This window comes from Vigna umbellata, chromosome 7, assembly GCF_029865625.1.
Source record: "Vigna umbellata cultivar VRB3 chromosome 7, Vumbellata_1.0, whole genome shotgun sequence".
NCBI lineage: Eukaryota > Viridiplantae > Streptophyta > Magnoliopsida > Fabales > Fabaceae > Vigna > Vigna umbellata.
In genome coordinates this window covers 35,449,598-35,467,076 of record NC_142171.1, presented here as the reverse complement: position 1 = coordinate 35,467,076, position 17,479 = coordinate 35,449,598, and the positions used below count along the sequence as shown (strand labels likewise).

At 40.1% G+C, this 17,479-nt stretch overlaps 1 non-coding gene and 2 pseudogenes across 1 annotated transcript; 1 reads left to right on the top strand and 2 right to left on the bottom strand.

Annotated features, from left to right (window-relative positions):
- LOC148195850 (uncharacterized) overlaps positions 1 to 6,770 on the bottom strand; it is a 58,266-nt pseudogene extending 51,496 nt beyond the window's left edge.
- A 114-nt stretch (positions 6,771 to 6,884) lies between these two features.
- LOC148195849 (uncharacterized) lies at positions 6,885 to 7,859 on the bottom strand (annotated as a pseudogene).
- On the top strand, positions 7,705 to 7,812 carry LOC124834761 (small nucleolar RNA R71). The gene has a single exon (XR_007028517.1). It is a non-coding gene; the product is annotated as a small nucleolar RNA R71 (small nucleolar RNA).
- Positions 7,860 to 17,479: the final 9,620 nt, after the last annotated feature.

The window sequence follows — 17,479 nt, the reverse complement described above, 5'->3', positions numbered from 1 at the left end:
TGGGCTTTCATGAGATAACCCATTGAATTGATTGCTCTTCACCAGTTGGATCAATGCTGGTTTGACCTCCATGTTAGCTGCATTGACTCTAGGTCTAACTATACTGTTAAAGTGCTGAGGTCCAGCTGTATTGGTGTAATCAGCAAGAGTTCTTCTGATATTATTGTTCTCTATATTTTCTGTGCTATGGTCAGAACCTTGTGGTGATGGTTGCAACAGAGTTTCCAGAGGAGGGAAAAGTTCTCTAGATGTTCGGATTCTTCTCCTTCGTCTACTCTCGTCTAAACCTTCAAGAAGAGGTTCTGCAGTTATCTTGCTCCTAGTTCGAATTGTCTCCTGCATACACAAGAACACAAAACCCTAGAATATTTGGTTAACACAAAAAGATATAGGAGAAGATATAAGATTCAGAAAATAAAATAAAAATAAAATAAAATAAAATAAAAACAGAAAAAGTAAGAACAGAAAAATAAAAACAGAAATTCAAAATTAAAGTCACAGATAATCAATAATCACACAAATTAACCAGTTAAACCACGAGTCCCCGGCAACGGCGCCAAAAACTTGATGACAAATTTATGAACACCGAAAAACGGCGCCACAAACTTGTTGAACAATCGGCAAGTGTGATCGAATCGTTTCAAGTAATAAACTCTGTAAGACCAAGTATCGTTTTCCCAAAGGACTCACAGCCTAGTTTAGTTATGTGATTCGTTGATTATTTAAGACTTAAGAACGAAATAAGTGGAGTTTAATATGCAAAACAGAAAATAAACATGCATGCATGAATTTGATCAATGGCTAAAACAAAATACAAACACTTCAATGGAATATATAGATGAGTATGTTGTTGGGGTTATCAATTTCATCTTATCCACTCTCATATACTTTAGGAATTCAACATTCTTTTCATCATTGTTAATGCCACTCTCTAAATTACCTTGCAAGAAGGCCTATCCCTAATTACGAGTTCATACGATTCCTAGCATTCCTAATAATTAGTTCTTTTAGTGCAGGAGCTTAACGGCAACCAATATACTATTGGGAGAAATTCCCCGGATCTAGACTTCCCCGTACGTTCCCGTATCGACAAAATCAATAATCATGCATTGAATGAGTTAAACAAAGCAAGCATTGAGCAAAGAGGAAAAACCCTAACTAATGATGAAAGAAAGCATGTATCTCAAATAAGATGTTTAAACACAAATTCCATATATGAGAGTTTAACAAGACTACATTGATTCCCCAACAACAATACAAGGTTTAGTTCACCATATTCATGGTGAAACTACATGAATAATAATGAAAGAATGAAAGATAAAACCCTATGATGGACAAATTTATGATCACCAAAATATGATGTCACAAACTTGTTTTACTATCGGCAAGTATGACCGAATCATTCAAGTAATAAACTTGGTAAGACCAAGTATCGTTCTTCCCAAAGGACTCACGGCCTAGTTTAGTTGTGTGGTTTGTTGATTAGCTAAGACTTAAAGACGAAATATTTGGATTATATTATGCAAAAGACGAAAATATGTATGAAGTTTTGATCAATGGCAAAGGCAAAAGATAAACACTTTCAGTGAAATATACGTATGAATATGTTGTTGGGGGTCAATTTCATCTTATCCACTCTCATATATTTTAGGAATTCAACATTCAAATCATCATTGTTAATGCCACTCTCTAAAGTACCTTTCAAGAAGGCTTCTCCCTAATTACGAGTTCATACAATTCCTAGCATTCCTAATAATTAGTTCATAAGTGCAGGAGCTTAACGACAACCAATATACTATTGGGAGAAATTCCCCGGATCTAGACTTCCCCGTACGTGCCCGTATCGACAAAACCAATAATCATGCATCGAATGAGTTAAACAACGCAAGCATTAAGCAAAGAGGAAAAACCCTAACTAATGATGAAAGAAAGCATAGGTCTTAATTAAAAGATGTAAAAACAAATTCCATATATGAGAGCTTCAAAAGATTACATTGATTCCCCAACAAACATACAGAGTTTAGTTCACAATATTCATGGTGAACCTAGATGAATAACAATGAAAGAATGGAAGATAAAACCCTAGAAAGGTGAAGAGGAAGCCTGAGCATCCAAGATCCTCCTTCAAAGGGGTGGAAGAGAGAGTGTTTGCTTCGTTCCTGCCAAAGATACCTAACCCTAGGAAACCCTAAAGCTTATATATTATTCGTAAATTACAGAAAATTAGGTCCAAGCCCATAAAAGTGTCGCTCAGCGGTAAGTGCGTGAGTCGTTTCTTCCCCTCAGCGGCCATTTTGCCCCTCAGCGGACCTCCCGTGACTTCCTGAGTGCCGCTCAGCGGTAAACTGCCGCTGAGCGGTGACTTCGGCTTCTCCTTTTGCACTTTTTGATGTCTTTTCTGATTTCATCTCTCTCCTTCTTCACTTCTTTCACCAAATTCACCTTAAAACCTGCACAAAAACACTGAAATCAAGCATAAACCTGTCCACCTCTCTTATTTCTGAAAATATGAAGAAAAGCATGATTTCAAGCTAGTTTCTAAGTATAAAGGTTGCTTTTAGTATCAATTTTAAGCATGAAAATAACAGTTTTTCAACTGTTATCACCCTAGAAAGGTGAAGAGGTAGCCTGAGCATCCAAGATCCTCCTTCAAAGGGGTGGAAGAGAGAGTGTTTGCTTCGTTTCTGCCAAAGATACAAACCCTAGGACGTCCTAAAGCTTATATACTATTCTAAAATTACAGAAAATTTAGGCCCAAGCCCATAAGTGTGCCGCTCAGCGGTAAGTGCGTGAGTTGATTTCTTCCCCTCAGCGGCCATTTTGCCCCTGAGCGGATCCCCCGTGAGCTTCTGAGTGCCGCTCAGCGGTAAACTGCCGCTGAGCGGCAGTTGCGGCTTCTCCTTTTGCACTTTTTGATGTCTTTTCTGATTTCATCTCTCTCCTTCTTCACTTCTTTCACCAAATTCACCTTAAAACCTGCACAAAAACACTGAAATCAAGCATAAACCTGTCCAGCTCTCTTATTTCTGAAAATATGAATAAAAGCATGATTTCAAGCTAGTTTCTAAGTGTTAAAGGTTGCTTTTAGTATCAATTTCAAGCATGAAAATAACATGGGAAGCGCTTTCTTGCTGAAGTCCTTGATGAAGTGCCTATAGAACCCTGCATGCCCAAGAAAAGATCGACCCGCTCGCACGCAAGAGGGGTAAGGCAATTGCGAAATCACAGATATTTTTGCAGGATCTACCTCTATTCCCTTCCTTGAAATGATATGCCCTAACACTAGACCTTGTTCAACCATGAAATGGCATTTCTCAAAATTTAGAACAAGGTTGTTATCGATGCATCTTTTCAAAACCTTTTCCAAACTGTCTAAACATGTATCAAATGAGGATCCATATACAGTAAAATCATCCATGAACACCTCTATGCAATTTTCAAGAAAATCGCTAAAAATGGTAAGCATGCACCGCTGGAAGGTACCAGGGGCATTGCACAAGCCAAATGGCATCCTCCTATAGTCAAAAGTGCCAAAGGGGCAGGTGAACATGGTTTTCTCTTGGTGCTCAGGAGCAATATTGATTTGAAAATAGCCAGAAAACCCATCAAGAAAGCAATAATGAGATTTACCTGCCAGGCACTCGAGTATCTGATCAATGAATGGCAGGGGGAAGTGATCTTTCCTGGTTGCCTGATTGAGCCTCCTGTAATCAATGCAGACTCTCCAATTGTTCTGCACTCTGGTAGGAATCAACTCATCTTTCTCATTCTTTATAACAGTGAGGCCAGTCTTCTTGGGCACAACATGGATCGGGCTCACCCATTGACTATCTGATATGGGGTAGATGATCCCAGCTTGCAGAAGCTTGGTCACCTCCTTCTTGATGACATCCATAATCACGGGGTTTTGCCTTCGTTGTGGTTGCCTAACCGGCTTTGCCCCCTCTTCTAGAAGAATTTTGTGCATACAAGTAGATGGCCTAATGCTACGTATGTCAGCCAATGTCCAACCAATGGCCCTCTTGTGCTTCCTCAACACACTCAACAACTCCTCTTGAACAGTGATAACGGTTGAAAAACCGTTATTTTTATGCTTAAAATTGATACCAAAAGCAACCTTTAAGACTTAGAAACTAGCTTGAACTCATATTTTTGCTTTAGTTTTGTGAATAAGAGAGTTGAAAGTGAATTTAATGGTTTTGTGCAAGATTCCCTTGATTTTGTAGGCTAATTGAATGATTTGAAAGAAGAATTGAAATACCGAATGATTGGAGTGCTGAAAAGTCAACCAGAAACCAGAAACGTCAACCAGTCAACCAGTCAACCAGAAAAGTCAACCAGTCCACCAGAATGCTGAAAAACCAACCAGAACGCAGAAAAAAAGTGACCGAGTGGCGCTGAGCGGTAAAATATCGCTGAGCGGCACTTTTCGGGTGCCAAAATCACCGCTGAGGGGCAAAAACAGCAGTTGGGGGCAAAATGGATCATGCGCTATTACCGCTCAGCAGTAAAATACCGTTGAGCGCCATTCTAAGTGGGCTTGGACCGGTTTTCTTTTGTTTTTATGGGCTTGGACTTGTTTTATGTTATTTTTATGCCCTATTTAAGGACTTGCACATCCTAGGGTTTGTAGCTTTGGCTGGGAGGAAGCAGAAACACACTTTTCACCCCTTGGGGGTAGACTAGGAGATGGTGACAGCTCTCCTCTTCTCTTTCTAGGGTTTTTCTATCTCTTCCATTCTTTCATTATTGTTCATCTAGTTTCACCATGAATATGGTGAACTAAACCTTGTATTGTTGTTGGGGAATCAATGTAGTCTTGTGAAACTCTCATATATGGAATTTGTTTTAACATCCTATATTAAGATACATGCTTTCTTTCATCTTTAGTTAGGGATTTTCCTCTTTGCTTAATGCTTGCTTTGTTTAACTCATTCATTGCCATGATTATTGATTTTGTCGATATGGGAACGTACAGGGAAATCTAGATCTGGGGAATTTCTCCCAATAGCATATTGGTTGCCTTTAAGCTTCTGCACTTCAGAACTAATTACTAGGAATGCTAGGAATTGTATGAACTCGTAATTAAGGATAGGCCTTCTTGCAAGGTGATTTAGAGAGTGGCATTAGCAATTGATGAAAAGAATGATGAATTCCTAAAAGTATATGAGAGTGGATAAGATGAAATTGATAACCCCAACAACATACTCATCCATCTAATTCATTAAAGTGTTTGTTTTCCTCTTTTCCATTGATCAAATTCATGCATACATGTTTAATTACTGTCTTTTGCATTTAATCCCTACAATCAATCGTTAACAAGTCTTAAATAATCAACAAATCATATAGCTAACTAGGCTGTGAGTCCTTTGGGAAAACGATACTTGGTCTTACCTGGTTTTATTACTTGATACGATTTGGTCACACTTGCCGATTGTTAAACAAGTTTTTGGCGCCGTTTTTCGGTGTTCATAAATTTGTCATCAAACAAAACCAAGGGTAGTGGAAATGATCACAGGTTTCTTCTCATCATCCTCCAAGTAAGCATACTTGAGGTCATCTGGAAGCTGTTTCAACTCAAGAATAGGTGCCTGCAAGTCAGATTCATTTGTACTTCCTACAAAGTGGTTAGTGCATCCTGACTCCAAAGAATTCACAGGTAAAGGCGGAACACCTATCTCATCAGGCTCCAATTCCATATCCATAACAATTACATTATCAACATCATCAATATCAAGAACATCTTCAACATCATGGATATCAAAATCCTCTTCAAAATCAACATCATTCTCAAATTCAGATTCAATGCATGTATGTAGAAAAGATAGAAAAGAATGCTCTTTCTCATGCAAAGAATCAAACTCATCAACATCATATTTATCAATAATGTCATCCATCATGTCAATCTTAAAAACAGAATGGTCCTCAGCTGGGAACTTCATTACATCAAGAATATTAAAGTGAACCATAATATCAGCAAATTCCATGGATAAAGTTCCAACATACACATCAATCTTGGTTCGGGCAGTTTTCAAAAAGGGTCTGTCTAAGATTATGGGAGCAGATCCATGAGAGAATCCCTCCTCCATTTCCAAAACATAAAAGTCGGCAGGAAAAATCAGCTCACCAACCCTAACCAAGACATCCTCTATGTAACTTGTTGGGTGGGTAACACTCCTGTTTGCCAACTGAATGACCACACCCGTAGGTTGTAAAAGGCCAAGAGACAAGGATTTAAAAATTGAAAGAGGCATGACATTTACGGAAGCACCCAAATCAAGCATGGAATTTTCAAATTTACTATTTCCAATCATACAAGGAATGCAAAACGTACCTGGGTCCTTGCACTTTTCAGGAATGTGCGGGATCGACTTACCAATAAGCGCGGATACATTCCTACCCATGCTGATTCTTTCATCTCCTTTTATTTTCCTCTTATGCGTGCACAAGTCCTTCAAGAATTTTGCATATCTAGGAATCTGCTTTATTGCATCAAGTAGAGGTATGTTCACCTCTACCTTCCTGAAGGTCTCCAATATTTCTTTGTCCACCTCTTCCATCTTCTTGCTAGGCATCGCCTTTGGAGGGAATGGAAGAGGAATCTGGTGGGGCAAGGTAGGAGATGCGTCGGTGGTGGTAGAAGAAGAAGAACCACCGGAAGAAGAAGAAGGTCCACCTGCCTCAAATGTCTTGCTTGCAACAGCCTGGTCCTCTTTTCTGTGGGAAGTAGCAGGTGAAAGTTTACAAGGTTCAGGTGCCGGAGATGGCATGGTGGGCACAACAATTTGCTTCCCAGATCTGAGGGTGATGGCACTAACATTCTTAGGATTCTGCACAGTTTGGGATGGCAATTTATCAGAATTCTGAGACTGTGCCTGATTCAGCTATGTGGCCATCTGTCCCATCTGATTAGTCAAGCTCTGGATGAAAGCTTTTGTCTCCTGGATTGAGGCCCTTGTTTCTTGCTGAAATTGCATGTTTTGAATAGTCATCCGCTTCACCAACTCCTCCAAGGTAAGCTCAGAAGAAGAAGTGGAAGGTTGGGAAGCTGGCTGGGCAGGAATCTCTTGTTGTTGCCTTTGAATTCTCTGAACAGGAGGAGGCACATATCTATTAGGACCTGCAGCATTCTGGAAATGAGGTGGTTGTTGCTGTTGATGTGGAGCATTGTTCCATCTGAGATTAGGGTGATCCCTCCACCCTGGGTTATACCTATTGCTAGACAAGTCATAGTTTTGCTGTTGTTGTGGTTGATGTTGATGTTGCTGCCTGTTGTTGAAAATATTTGTAGCATAAGCTTGAGGCGCATCAGGGGTATTAGGTTGTTGTAGAGAAGGACAAGCATCAGTGTAATGGTCACTAGAGGGACAAATAGCACACAACCGTGCAACAGAAGCAGATGAAGGTGCCGGTCTCTGATTGGATGCCAACTGTGTCACCAAACTCACAAGAGCGTCAAGCTTGCCTTCCAATTTCTTATCTGTGGATGATGAAGGGTGGGTAGCAACATCATGAACTCCCCTGACCACAATAGCATCATTCCTCACACTGAACTGCTGGGAGTTAGAAGCCATCTTCTCAATCAAATGCCTAGCTTCAGCAGGCGTCGTGTCACCAAGCGCTCCACCACTAGCAGCGTCAATCATACTCCTCTCCATGTTGTTCAATCCTTCATAGAAATACTGGAGAAGGAGTTGCTCGGATATCTGATGGTGAGGGCAGCTTGCACATAGCTTCTTGAATCTCTCCTAATACTCATACAAGCTCTCTCCACCAAGCTGCCTAATCCCAGAAATATCTTTTCTGATAGCTGTGGTCTGGGATGCTGGGAAAAATTTCTCCAAGAACAACCTCTTCATATCATCCCAACTGGTGATGGATCTAGGTGCCAAGTAATACAACCACTCCTTTGCTACTCCTTCTAGTGAATGAGGAAATGCCTTCAAAAAGATGTGATCTTTAGGAACATCTGGAGGCCTCATGGATGAACAAACAATATGGAATTCCTTCATATGCTTATGCGGGCACTCACCTGCAAGGCCATGAAACTTGGACAACAAATGGATCAGTCCAGTTTTGAGAACATACGGCACGTCCTCATCAGGATATTGGATGCATGATGGACAAATTTAAGAACACCAAAATATGATGTCACAAACTTGTTTTTCAATCGGCAAGTATGACCGAATCGTTCAAGTAATAAACTTGGTAAGACCAAGTATCGTTCTTCCCAAAGGACTCACGACCTAGTTTAGTTATGTGGTTTCTTGATTAGCTAAGACTAACAGACGAAATATTTGGAGTTTAATATGCAAGACAGAAAATAAACATGTATGCATGAAGTTTTGATCAATGGCAAAAAGCAAAAGATAAACACTTTCAATGATATTAATGTATGAATATGTTGTTGGGGGTCAATTTCATCTTATCCACTCTCATATATTTTAGGAATTCAACATTCAAATCATCATTGTTAATGCCACTCTCTAAAGTACCTTTCTAGAAGGCTTCTCCCTAATCACGAGTTCATACAATTCCTAGCATTCCTAATGATCAGTTCATAAGTGCAGGAGCTTAACGACAACAAATATCATATTGGGAGAAATTCCCCGGATATAGACTTCCCCGTACGTGCCCGTATCGACAAAACCAATAATCATGCATCGAATGAGTTAAACAATGCAAGCATTAAGCAAAGAGGAAAAACCCTAACTAATGATGAAAAGAAAGCATAAGTCTTAATTAAAAGATGTAAAAACAGATTCCATATATGAGAGTTTCACAAGACTACATTGATTCCCCAACAAACATACAGAGTTTAGTTCACCATATTCATGGTGAACCTAGATGAATTACAATGAAAGAATGAAAGAATAAACCCTAAAAAGGTGAAGAGGAAGCCTCAGCATCCAAAATCCTCCTTCAAAGGGGTGGAAGAGAGAGTGTTTGCTTCGTTCCAGCCAAAGATACCTAACCCTAGGAAACCCTAAAGCTTAAATACCATTCTTAAATTACAAAAACTTAGGTCCAAGCCTATTAAAGTGCCGCTCAGCGGTAAATTACCGCTCAGCGGTAAGTGCGTGTCTTGTTTTCTCCCCTCAGCGGCCATTTTGCCCCTCAGCGGATCTCCCGTGAGTGCCTGAGTGCCGCTCAGCGGTAAACTGCCGCTGAGCGGTGACTTCAGCTTCTCCTTTTGCACTTTTTGATGTCTTTTCTGATTTCATCTCTCCCCTTCTTCACTTCTTTCACCAAATTCACCTTAAAACCTGCACAAAAACACTGAAATCAAGCATAAACCTGTCCAGCTCTCTTATTTCCAAAAATATAAAGAAAAGCATGATTTCAAGCTAGTTTCTAAGTGTAAAGGTTGCTTTTAGTGTCAATTTTAATCATAAAAATAACAGTTTTTCAACTGTTATCAATGCACAAGCTTTCATAAGTGAAATCAGGTGCAGCCATCTGCCTAAGAGTCCTCTCGCGAGGTGGAGGTTGTGCCATATTGTTCTCAGTGTGATTAAAATATGTAGATGTGGATGTTGATGGAGATGAAGATACAGATGCAGAATCAGATGCAGTATGCACAAAGTATTTAGCAGTGGATTCAGAATCAGCAGTAGGATGCAGAGTATCTAATGGAACTGACTCAAGAACAGACTCTAAAGATAAATTTCTAGAATGTCTAGCTAACCTATGAAAAGTCCTATCAATCTCAAGGTCAAAGGGTGGTATAGGCCCAAGATTACCCCTACTCATACACTAAGTCACAACACCTTAGAATCATGAAATGATAGCACAAAAATTTCAAACACATAAACAACCTAAGCAAACAAAACACACACACTTAAACAACACATTAACACAACAAAAGACCTAAGACCAAACCGTTGGTCCCCGGCAACGGCGCCAAAATTTGATGCGGGCTGTAGCGGCCCATCAAATTTGATTTGCATTAAAGAATGCAGTACAGTGCTAGGAAGTGACTCCTAGGTCGTCTCCCAAGGACCAAATTTGGTTCAGTCAATAGGTCAAACACGAAGTGGGGGGGTTTGTGAAAGATTTTGTGAATGCAAATGAACTTAATTTAAAATGAAAACTAAACGCAACCGAACATAATGGAAAGCATTTAAAGTAAATGGAAACAGTGAACTGAACGATCCTAAAGCAAGGTGTGTGAACTAATTTAAATGCTCTTGAAAAATCTAAAAACTCATCTCACACTATTGAAATCAACACATCAGCACAATCACACTTCAGCGAGAATAAAATAGTTGGAATGAAACATCAATTCAAAACACAATTAATGAGCACATGCAATGAGACTAATTTTTAAATGCAAAAGGGCTTTAACCACTTATGACGGAGTAGACACTTCAGCAAAGTCAATTAACCTATAAAAAATGAAACTATTGAGATAAAAAAAAATTCTAATTGAAGACATTCACCAACGCAAATCATTCACGGAACTAATACGCGCCCAAAGCCAATTAAATCACTACTGTCGCACCACCAATATCAATCAAGCATTTTGATCCAGGACGTGGCAGCTGTATGCTTTACTAAATGCAAAGAAAATGAAACTTCGTGCTCCCCTTTTTGGCTTGACATGACCGTGCATTCCTCCAAGATTAGGTCACCCCTCTGATCACTTCTTCATTCTCAAACAATTGGAAAAACAATTCTCTTTTCTTCCAGCAGCCGTCAATCAGCATGTGCTCCCACTACCTACCCCATCAAATCAGCGAGCTCCTTGCTTAAATAAAAAACCATTCTCTTTTCTTCTAGCAGTCGTGACCCCTACTACCGTGATGCTCTCTCCCTTCAATGCTTCCAACCGTGCATCAACTTAACCTCTGGGATCCGTGCCTCTCCATTAATCTCCGTAAATCAGCTGTATGAAAGTGCTTCTATTCTCCCACTCCACATTAGCCATCAACGTGTTGTTGTCTTGCTTCTAAAATAAATTTAAATGTGTGCCTCCCATACAAGCCGTGTCACCAAACTTCCACACGTCTCTTCCAGCACAGCGTGTAACGCTTCCCAAATTAAATCATCATTTCTCCAAACTAAGAAAATGAATGTGCATTGTGTGTGGCAGAATAAAACAAAGGGAACATTCAAAGCAAACAAAACCATGACAATGTTATTTTTTTTCACTTGAAGATGAAATCAGCCATCACACACACTATGAATCACCATTTTCATACTCCAAGAAAAAGAGAAATGTGTTCTTCATTCATTATCCCAACGTTCCCAAAAACCCAGAGTCAAAGAAAAATTTTCGCATTACAAGAACCTCCAAAACAAATAAAACGAGAGAGTAAAGTGGCAAAATGCAAGTCGCCGCTGATGAGTCAATATTTTGTTCACTTCACTTAGTTTATTGTGCTAGAATTAATCGGGGAAATGTGCTTAATCGTCTAGTATTTTCCCATTTTTTCTAATTGTGCTTAATTTGACCAAAAATTCTTATTTTAATTAATTTGAATTATTTGAGCTTATTATTTGCATTATTGATTGTAGGGAAATTGTTGGATAATATTTGGGACATTTTGGAGGTCAAAAGAAAATGCCACATCAATTATATTTTAAGCTAAAATGAGTGAGGAGGTGTGAATTTCATATTTGGGGGTGCACTTATAGAGCTGCACTGCTGCTGGCTGGAATGGTGCAACCGCCAGGGAGATAGTAATTTCTAAATTCAATTGAAAATGAAGTGTGAAAGGCTCATGATGGAGTTTTAAGGGGTTATGTGCTGGAAGATGTTGTGCTTAAATTGGAAGAAGTGGGCTGCCACGTTTTTTTTAGGGCTGGAACAGCATGTCACGGCCCACAAATTGAAAGAGTTTTTGGTTTCTTTATTGCCCTCAAGTAGGAGCAGCTTTGGAAGCACACTCATTTGAAGAGAAGCCACCACCGAGAAGATAACTTCACTTTCATTCTTTTTTGGAAAAGCACACGGTCCAACACCACACGGATGGAAGCAACGGGTGTGCACGAAGAAGCCACGGCCCCAATGGGGAGCGTCTAGTAGCCTTCAAGCATCCAGCTTCACCACGGCCCACCACCCGCACACTTCACAGGCGTCCAACACAAGCCCAACAGAGAGCAAAATCCAGAGAACCAACACCCAGCTATCTCCACGTCCAGTCCAGCACGTCCAAGGCAGCAGACAGGCCATCACTTGAGTTTGGGAGGTTATTCTTTCAGTCCAGCAAGCAGGGGTGTGTCCAGCAGAGATTCACATGCTGGCAGCAAGGGAGGTGCTGGAAGAAAGAAAGGCACCGAGAGAGAAAGGAGGTGCACGAAGAAGCCTTCACCACGTTCCAGCAGCGTCCATCATTCCAGCACAGCAGCACGTCCACCAACAAAAAGAAGAAGCGGCACACGCGGCCTTGGTCCAACAACATCAAGCATGGAGGGAGGCTTTCAACCAAGCTTCAACACGGCCTGGAGCTGTTCCAGCAAAGAGGGTGGTGGCATCCAGCAATTGGCAACACCACGGTCCAGCAGGTGTGTGCTTGGAGAGGAAGGGAGGTGCAGCAGGGATGAGGCCTGGAGGAGAAGCGTTCCAGCAGCACACGTGGAATTGGAGGGTTTTCATTTTGCATTGTAAAAAGGAAGCAGCAGCCGCTACTCTCCAGGAGGTTTTTGGAGTGATGTAAGGTAGAGAAAGAGAAAAAAGGGGAAGAACGGAGAGGGACGTATGGAAGGTTACGGGTGAGGAGAGAAATTGGTGTGCACAGTGCAGGGACAGTCACGGCCAGCAAAGAGGAACCCATTTTATTTTCAATTGGAAAAGGAGTTCTCGGTTTTCATTTCCTTCTTTTATAGAATTCGGTGCTTAACTTTTTAGCAAGGTGTCACGGCTTGGAGGTGTGCTTGGTGACGTGCTGGAATGGAGAGCTCCTAAGCATGGAAGTCCTTACCCCACTTAATTTGATTTTCTCGTTGATTCATCCTTTAATATTTTGGAAGCACGTTAAGTTACTTTGGAGGTGCAGCGGGTTACATCCAGCAAGGGTTTCCTTTTTCTTTTCACTTTATTCACGTTGGAACCAAATGGCATTTTCTTATATTTTACATTTGGAAAACATTCAGCTTTAAATGCATCTAATGTTTTAAGTGATTTTAACTGATTTGTTAATTGCGTTTCTTTTTATTATTTTAATGTTCATTATCACTTGTATGCAAGTGCTTCCTATGTCATGCTACCACTTATGCTTATATTCACCATGTTGTTTCTATGCCTCAATTGCCTTAGTCGGAATGCGGGTATATTTTAAATGCTGTTAGTTTCTTTTCTTTAGTGACTTATTTTTTTTTGTTTGTATTTAATTTTAATATTCACTTTAATGTTGTCTATTTTGGTCGGTTGTGATATTTTAGTTGTAATGTTAATTTAAATTAGTTGGGTCATTCGTCTTGGATTTGGATCAGAGTAGTGTGTAATTGTCATTAATCTGTGATTGGAAGTATGTAATTGAATTAGTGACCAACCGTTTTAATTCTTCGGTTCCTTCCGTGTTTACATTCGCATTTTAATTTAGTTTAATTGCATTCACAAACTTTTCTACCAACCCCCCCTACGTGTTTGATCTGAGACTGAACTGCAATTTGGTCCTTGAGAGACGACCTAGGAGTCACTTCCTAGTAACTATACTGCATTCTTTTATGCACAACTTTTGTGGGAGGTGCGACCCTCTCATCAAAATGGCGCCGTTGCCGGGGATCGAATGGTTCGGTCTTAGGTTTTTGCTGTGTTTGTGTGTGTTGTGTTTTGTGTTGTGTTGTGATGTAATGTGATGTGATGTTCTGTTTTGTGTGTGCGTGTTGCATGTATAAATGTGTTGTGATTTATTTGTTTCGTGATTTTTAGTATTCTTCTTTTTCCATGTCTACCTATTTTGATTTCGTGAATACTGCTTGTTTTGCTAGTGCCTCTGATTATGATTCTCCTTCTGCATGTTACTCTGATTGTAATTCATATTCTGCTGATTTCTATGTTGAGAACAATATGACTCATCCTCAAATTTCTGAGAGTGCTCTTTGTGAGCCGGTTTCACTTAAGGAGGATGATCTTCATTGCGATCTCACCTCTGGACTGATACATTTGCTGCCTAAGTTTCATGGTTTTGCAGGAGAATGCCCACACAGACATTTGGAGGAGCTCCACATCATGTGCTCTTCAATGAAGCCTCCAGATGTCCCTCTTGATTACAGTTTCTTGAGCGCATTTCCGCATTCATTACAAGGAGCAGCTAAGGATTGGAAAGACTCTCTCCCTCTGAGATCCGTTACCGATTGGGGATATCTTGAGCATCAGTTTCTGAGCAAATTCTCCCTTGTGCAGTATGGTTACAACAACGGTCTTGGATGGAATGACCCTACCTTGGAATGGTATAATGCTCCACAGCATCATTATCAAGAACCACCATTCCAAAGTACTTGTATGCCTCCACTAGTCCAGCAATACCAAAGTCAGCAATATGATGCTCCTGCCCAAATAGCTCCTCAGCCTTCTACTTTTGAGCCTACATTGCAGGAGTTGTTGGAGCAGATGACCATGCAGAACCTTCAGTTTCAGCAAGAGAACATGCAGTTCCAGCAAGAAATAGGAGCTGTCATTCAGAGTATGACTGATCAGATAGGGCAGATGGCCACTCAACTCACTGAGGAACAGTCTCAAGATTCAGAGTTCCCATTTCAGACTGTTCAGATTCCAGATGATGATGATAGTGGCATCAACATAGAAGACGGGGAGAAGAGTCATGAGCTTACTACTGCGCCACATACTTTCCCACCTTCAGATGGTCCCACTCTTGCACCTGAGGAGACCGAGAAAGATTTTGAGGACCAGGCATATATGAGCAACATTTTTGAGAAAGGTAGACCATCATCAGCTTCCACCACTCTTCCAATCTTCAGGGAAGTGGAGGTAAGCATACCTCAATATGATTATGTCAGTGATGATTATGTTGTTCATGATTATGCTATTGAGAGGTATGTTGATGATCATATTGTTGCTGAGCATGTTTTTAATTCTCCCTCTGTGCATGATGAGAACCACTTTTTGATATCACATCCAGATATTTATTCTCAATGCACTGAACATGAATCTGAGTCTGTTATTGATATTACTTTTAATTTCGAAATTGATTCATGTTTTGAGGATGTATCTGAGGTTCAGCCTGTTACACTGGGATTGGGTGTTATACCCCTGCATGAAATTTCTGTAGAGCCACATTGCACTAACCCTATTGCAGGAGGTACAAATGAATTTGATCAACAAACACCCACAGTGGACAACAAAGGTGCTCACAATGACAAAAGCTTCAAGATCAATAAGCACCTGTTGAACCCGCTCATCAACAATCACTTCTTCTTAGATCCAGCTGTGGAAGACATTTCCCTGCTTGATCAAATATGGAGGATGAAGCAATTTTTCCTCAAAACTTCCTGGCTGGGTCCAATGGTGGAAGACATCTCCCTGCAAGTCCAAAATTGGCAACTGCCACCATGATCAGGGGAGTTTTCCTTTTCTCTTCTCCTCCTTTTCCTACTTTTATTGCACTTGTCCATGATGTGTTGATTGTTCTGATTTCTGATCTTATGCTTATGACACATTGAGGACACTGTGTAGTTTAAGTGTGGTCTATTGGGGGAGATTTTTATTTTTCTTTGTTAGTTTTTGATTTCTTGGTTAAATTTTTTTCTTTTCTAGGTTATTTTTGTCGTGTCTTGTATACAGTTGTGCATGATTCTCTTCATTTCTGAACCTTGTTTGGGTTGTAGACTTATCATTTCCTTCACTTCATTGATACTCTGAGATGTTGGAATCCTTGCTTTTCTTTGCTTGGGAAGATGGTTATGATTTTTGAGAGTTGAATTGATTGTGACACAATTACCCTGTGTGAGATTTGAACCACTTTATGTTCTTTCTTGTGCGTGATATGTCTCTTGATTGCTTGCGCATATGCCTTGGCTTGACTCTTGTTGATAACTCTTGATTGATATGCATGTTTGGAAGTGATGAAGGCAATTTTGTTCTTGAGCCTCTCTAGCCAAATAAGCTCACCTTGTTCTGATCCTTTGATAACCCTTTTGAGCCTGTACTTTCCCCATTTCTTTGTTTTGAAGCTCATACACTAGCCCTAAGTGAAAAACCATGTTTAACTTAACCTTAGGGAATTTTGGAGCTTTGGAAGTGTTTTGGGAACAAGTGTGGTCTTCCTGGGGATTCTGATGAATTGGCTAGTTGGTTCCTCTTCTTGTTTTGTTTCGTAAATATGTTGTGTATCTTGTCTCTTTCAGTTGTGTCCTAAACAGAGAGAAAAGAAAAGAGACAAGATGAGAAAAAAAAAGAAGAGCAGAAAAATAGAAAAAAATAGTGAATAATTGTGAATAATGGAGTCAAGAAGAGGATGGAATTAGAGGTTGTGGGTGTGTTTGAATGTGTTTACACTTGTTCCCCATTGCTCCTCTGTTCCTTATGGTTTGTAGCTTCTTATCCAGATATATCCTCCCTTGTCCTTGGCCCCATTACAACCATGAAAGACCTTTTGATTTGAACATGCGTATGTGCTTGAGTGTTGATATTAGAGGCTTGCCAAGTCTGTTTGAGTTTGATTTCTTGAGTGCATTGAGTCGACATGGTTTACCTTAGACACTTGAGAGAAACACTGATAGTGCATCTGTGAGGTTTTGTTACTTTTGATTCACCTCTTGAGCTGATTGATCATTTTGCCATGTCTTGAATTGCTTGGATGATTTCATGACTATCTGCTTTCTCTGATTCACTCTGTGTTGGAATTGTCTATTTCTTTTCTTTGTCCAGATTTCTTGGGAACTGTGTAATTCGGTTTGTTTTCTCGTGAGTCGTTGTTTTCTGTGTGCTGAGTTTGTGTCACTTCACTGATGTCCTTTGAACTATTCCCTGATCTGCGTCTTGATTTTGCCCAGGAGTGCAAAAGACTAAGTGTGGTCTATTTTGATGAGTCAATATTTTGTTCACTTCACTTAGTTTATTGTGCTAGAATTAATCGGGGAAATGTGCTTAATCGTCTAGTATTTTCCCATTTTTGCTAATTGTGCTTAATTTGACCAAAAATTCTTATTTTAATTAATTTGAATTATTTGAGCTTATTATTTGCATTATTGATTGTAGGGAAATTGTTGGATAATATTTGGGACATTTTGGAGGTCAAAAGAAAATGCCACATCAATTATATTTTAAGCTAAAATGAGTGAGGAGGTGTGAATTTCATATTTGGGGGTGCACTTGGAGAGCTGCACTGCTGCTGGCTGGAATGGTGCAACCGCCAGGGAGATAGTAATTTCTAAATTCAATTGAAAATGAAGTGTGAAAGGCTCATGATGGAGTTTTAAGGGGTTATGTGCTGGAAGATGTTGTGCTTAAATTGGAAGAAGTGGGCTGCCACGTTTTTTTTAGGGCTGGAACAGCATGTCACGGCCCACAAAT